Source organism: Hibiscus syriacus, unplaced genomic scaffold (assembly GCF_006381635.1).
Source record: "Hibiscus syriacus cultivar Baekdansim isolate YM2019G1 unplaced genomic scaffold, ASM638163v2 tig00110945_pilon, whole genome shotgun sequence".
NCBI classification, from domain to species: Eukaryota; Viridiplantae; Streptophyta; class Magnoliopsida; order Malvales; family Malvaceae; genus Hibiscus; species Hibiscus syriacus.
Window position 1 is genome coordinate 265990 of NW_024062926.1, and position 5927 is coordinate 271916.

Here is a 5927-nt window from a genome sequence, read left to right on the forward strand (position 1 = left end):
AATTCAAATTAATAGAGTATATAGTGGACAAAAGGGAAAGAGAGAAAAAAAAAAGATAACAAAATAAACCCTACCAAACGCAACGCAGCCTTTGCCTGCCGAAACCCACTTGTCCATCTAATCCCGCGTGCTCGATCTTTCGTCACTCTTTCTCTCCCCTTTGTGCACTGTTATTGAGAATCGAGTGTAGATCTGATGTTATATTCCTTGAAATTCCGTGTTTGACCTTCTTCGTTGAAATTCCCTAGCAGTTTCCGTTTCCTTGAATCATTTAGGGTTCCGATCTGTTCTCCTTTTCGTTCGTGTTTTGTGTTTAAAATCGCGTCTGAAAAAAAGGAAAATAAAAGGAAAGATAAGACAAGAAAATATGTCTTTCGTTTTATTTCGGTTTGTGTTGTAATCTAAATTTCATTACCTTGTTAAATTTGTTTGATTCCCGTTACAGTTGCTTGAGCTTGTGTCAGTTTGAGGTTAAATTGAAGCCTGAGTGTTTTTGGTGTCGTTCATTGGGTTTGTTAATTTCTGAAACCGATGGATACTGGGAGCCCAAATAATGCATCTTTGCCGCAGCAATCACAGCCTCCGAAGAAGCATGGAATCAAGAAACCAATATCACTTGCTGGGCCAAGTGAGGCTGATATTCAACGGAATACGGAATTGGAGAAGGTAATGTTATGCGTCTTTTTTTGGTCAAGTATTGCATATTTTTGTGACCTTTAATTGACGATTTTTTTCTTCCAGTTTTTGATAGAGTCTGGGCTTTACGAGAGCAAAGAAGAGTCTGCGAAAAGGGCGGAGGTTCTTGGCCATATCACTGAGGTAACCCAAATAATGGAAGTTTGCTTGCTGTCTTCCATTAGTTGAAGAAAAATGTGATTAGTTGTTGGTACATTGCGTTTTGGTTGGGACTACTGGTTCATGTGTCATTTATGAATTACCAAGCACCTATACTTGCATGTTATGGTGGTGATTGCACGGTGACAAATGAACTGCAGATGGTTTTAGTTCATACGTCAGTTAAAGATGTTTGATCTAATTTATTTATTTTAGTTCTGAAAAGTGATTATTTCCTTATAGATTGTAAAAAGCTGGGTAAAGCAATTAACACGTCAAAAGGGATACACAGATCAGATGGTGGAGGAAGCAAATGCTGTCATTTTCACTTTTGGATCTTACCGTTTAGGGGTAAGTATGAACTCTAATGCTTGATCAAAACTGCCATTTGATTAACTTATTATCTTTCTGACATTTCTCGGTGTTCATAGAAATACAAAGTTGTTAAGGTTTCTCTGTGAGCATGAACTTTGCTGTTGCTCTACCAATTGTCATTGATGTTATTTGTTTATTGATTGTTGTGTCTATATTGTGCGTCACTAGTTAAATCAATAGTTGATATTTACATTCTAAGCAACAATTCACTATTTTGATAGGTGCATGGGCCGGGAGCTGACTTAGACACATTGTGTGTTGGACCGTCTTATGTGAACCGTGAGGTGTCTTTAATCTGCCTATTTTTCTTTTACCTTCAATTAGGTTTCTAGTCTCGTAGTTTGGGTTTTACTAACATTACTTTGAATTTCACCAGGAAGATTTTTTCATCATTTTGCATGATATTTTGGCTGAAATGGAAGAAGTCACTGAACTTCAACCAGTTCCAGATGCTCATGTTCCAGTAATGAAATTTAAGTTCCAAGGGATATCAATTGATCTTCTTTATGCAAGTATATCTCTTTTGGTTGTTCCAGATGTAAGTTTGTATTCCATTTGATGATCTTTTGAATTAACACTTTTCTACCGCTTAACTGCATTACTTAACACTTGAGTGAAGGCCAGGAATGGTTTTCTTTACACATTGCAGTAAGTTGCAAGCTATTCTATGATAAAGAAAATTTTCTTAGTTGCTTGATATGTTGTCAACTCGACCTTATATTATAACCTATCTGTTTTATGTTTAAATAAGAAAATTTAAGTATATGATGGTGGTATGCGGAGTGGTACTCTTTTACTTAAAATATCGCATTATACTTTACATCTGACCTTTAGCAATTCATGGATACATTCTAATATGTGAGTTCTTTTAGCTGCCCCTTGCTTCCTAAAGTTAGTTTTTTCTGTCAATAGTTTCAGTAAGCAAAAGTGACTTCTGGCATATTTAGACAATTTTATAAGTTTGGGTTTAGAATGAATTTGACTAGCAGTTGGATGGGTCTTGGAGTAGTTTAACTGAATTTTTGGTTGAGTGTTGAATGTTATGTTTGCTGAAGGACAGACCAACATAGAATATTCTTGATGTTTCATTACAAGTTTTTTTAATTTTAAGTCTGCAGTACATGTTTAATTGCTCTAAATTTTGACATATCTGTTTTTTTCCCCTGAACTAATCAACAGGACCTTGACATCTCGCATGGGTCTGTGCTGCATAATGTTGATGAGCAAACTGTTCGAAGTCTTAATGGGTGCAGGGTTGCTGATCAAATCCTTAAACTCGTTCCAAATGTTGAGGTTAGTATTGTGTGTTGACCCACACTTGTTCTATTACTTTTTGTCATTTTACACTCTTCTGATTAATTGTATGATTTTAGCACTTCCGCATGACGCTTAGATGTCTGAAGTTCTGGGCCAAGAAGCGCTGCGTTTATTCCAATGTAAGATTGGTATTTATTTATTTGTTTTTCATTGGCTTCTTTGCTTTCATCATGTTGCGATTTTCTTTTTTTTTTTCGTGTAGGTTACGGGATTTTTAGGAGGTGTAAATTGGGCTCTTCTAGTTGCACGTGTGTGCCAGCTTTATCCCAATGCAATACCTAGTATGCTGGTTTCTCGTTTTTTTAGAGTATATACTCAGTGGAGGTGGCCGAACCCTGTTATGTTGTGCTCAATAGAAGAAGATGAACTTGGCTTTCCTGTCTGGGATCCTCGGAAGAACCATCGGGACCGGTTCCATCTTATGCCAATAATAACTCCTGCTTACCCTTGCATGAATTCCAGTTACAATGTCTCTACAAGCACCCTTCGTGTTATGATGGAACAGTTCCAACATGGTAATAGAATATCAGAGGTGAGATTATACAAGTCTATCGTGTATTAAGGTCTGGCTGTCTGTATTGAAGCTTAAACTATTGATCACTTATTTTAATAATTTTGTTATCATGCAGGAAATTGAGCTAAGCAAAGCTCAATGGTATGCTTTGTTTGAACCTTATCTTTTCTTTGAGGCATACAAAAACTATCTACAAGTTGACATAGTTTCAGCAGATGCTGATGACTTACTGGTATGGAAAGGCTGGGTAGAGTCGCGGCTTAGGCAGCTTACTTTGAAGGTTAATATCAACTTTTCTGGTGCACGAGTACTACTTTTAGGATACTAGTTCAGTATAATGAATATTTTTCTCTTTCTCATGGTTTCAATGTCTCTCTGCAGATAGAGCGGGACACAAACGGAATGTTGCAGTGTCATCCTTACCCACCTGAGTATGTTGATAAGTCGAAGCAGTTTGCACATTGTGCATTCTTCATGGGCTTGCAGAGGAAAGTGGGAGTTAGTGGTCAAGAAGGTCAACAATTTGATATACGTGGAACAGTTGATGAGTTCAGACAGGAGATAAGCATGTACATGTATTGGAAACCGGGAATGGATATTTATGTTTCTCATGTTCGTAGGAGGCAGCTTCCTGGTTTTGTTTTCCCTGATGGATATAGACGGCCTCGACCATCGAGGCATCCGAACCAGCAGACTGGAAAAACTTGTGAAGTTGTTCCCAGGTCTCAGTTAGGGTCTGCAGAAAGACAAATTAAGAGAAAACATGATGATGAGACAGTGGATAAAATACTGGACAAACCTGAGAAGCGGGCCTCTATTAGCCCCCAGAGGCTGGAGTCTGTTTCTCTAGAAAGTCGTACAGGTGGAGGAATATCATATCAGTAATGGTCAAGCAGTTAAACCAGATCACTTAAGAGGTGCGGATGATGATAGGCTGTCTAGTAGGCTGTTAGACATTGAAGAAAGAAATGTGGAAATTACCATTCAGCAGGCTAGAACTGATAGACAAGGGTCCCTCACCATATGTGGGCAGACTTCTTTAGATGTAGATAATTTGTCGGTAGTTAGAAATGTAGCATCTGCTGAGTTGTTGGGTGAACCTGTTCTTAGGCAGGAGTTGGTTCCTCCATGTGAAGTTCCTAATTCTGATATAAGTAAGTCAAGCAAGCATAGCTTGTATCAAGAGAAAACTGAGGATTTGGCATTAGCTTACATGGATGATGTAGCTGGATCCTCTAGGAACATCTTAAACTGGAAAGGAGGTGGTCATGGAGTCGGTCAAGAGGTGGTCAAACCATGTAATCAAACGGTAGTGGAAATTGCCGAAAGTGTATACGGGTCAAGTTCCAATGTGCAGAGCCTCAATTGCGAGGTGAGTTCTTTTGTTTGAGGTAATTGAGTTAAAGAGTGACAATACTGGAAGTTCTGGAGATAGTGAGTCGGGGATCTTTGCAGGGTGGTAGTGTCTGCCCTGCAGATTTGGATTCGCTTCTGGAAAATGGACATCCAAATGCAATCTGTGTTCTTCAAAACAGTTTGTCTGATGAGTTACAGGTTTTGAATCCTACTTTTGGACAAAAATAAATAATGTTTTTTCTTCTACCTTGTAGTAGCTGCCTGCTTACTTTATTGTTTTGTTTTCTATTTAGGTAACCTTCTTTGTTCCTTGTCTTTTTTTGTATAGTTGGGTCATTGTGATTGCTAGTCCTTTTTTTTAGAATCTTGTTCTTGTGAAATTAAGTTTTGACTAAAGAAATGGTCTTTAACTTGATTTTTAACGGTGCGTGAATAAAATCTTTATTTCATATGACTTGAAATATCTTTTGATTCTCTTATGTTCAATTAGGAAACCTTTCAGTAATATCATGTAATCATTACAATTGTCTACTTGTCTCCCCCTTCTCTTTTTTTCAATGTTAATTTTTTACCCACCGGATCCCCTAACTGGTGCAAATGTGGTGGCAGGCCCTGTACCACCATCATACGGGCTATGTTTCCAGTGATTGTGCTTAAGACCCTGACTATGTTTTGTGGGCTCAGATACATGACCTCCCTCTTATTTATTACGTATCTTTGGACTATTTTTGGGCATCTAACTTGCCTTTTGACCTGATTTTATTTTATAGCCAAATAACCCTGTTGGGAAGGTTGTAGACTCTCAAGATGGAACTAGCCAGCTCGGTCAGAAACTTTGCAGAAGCCAATGACCAGGCATGTGCATTTGTAACTCGTGATTTGTTTATGGAAATCAGTCTCTCTTTATGCCGTTTACCGAATAATTTTTAGCAGGTTAGTTTGAAGCAATGGCATAATGTATTGTAGATGATGCAGTCGGACAATTGGTGTTATCAAAGGAGTAAAGGCCAGGGCCGCGGTTAGTGCCCCATTAAGTGCTGGCGTACATAATCATTTTCAGTGTGTTGCTGTGTGGTTTTAAATTGGTCATGAGGCTACAAGATTGCTGATGCTTTGAAGACTGCTATCTCTTTTTTAACAACTCAAGTGTTGTGGCATTCTTTTTTGCCTCCATTTATGAATAGAGTATTCTTAATCAAGAAATTGTAAATCATAGAGGCGTAGTGTATCATTTAGAATTTTTTTGGCAACTTTGTTTAATCTTTTGTACATAGATAACCTGATAATACAGTTTAAGCTTTCTTTCTTTTACTTAGAGTATTAGATTTAGCAGACATTGACCGTATGTTAATCTTCAAAAAGTGAAAAATAAATGAGCAAAGCTCACTTTTCCTCTCTGGTATCCTGTCGACTTGGATTCACCGCAGCTATTGGTAAAATTCAGACTATGCTAATCATGTTGTCATCACCCTTGGTTCCCTTTTTACTTTTCTTGTAACCGGACGGAAAGATAAGGGATGTCTCTGCCAAG

At 38.0% G+C, this 5927-nt stretch overlaps 1 pseudogene; it reads left to right on the forward strand.

Moving 5' to 3' along the window:
* The first annotated feature begins 80 nt into the window (after positions 1-80).
* Positions 81-5477, forward strand: LOC120147887 (annotated as a pseudogene).
* The last annotated feature ends 450 nt before the right edge of the window (positions 5478-5927 follow it).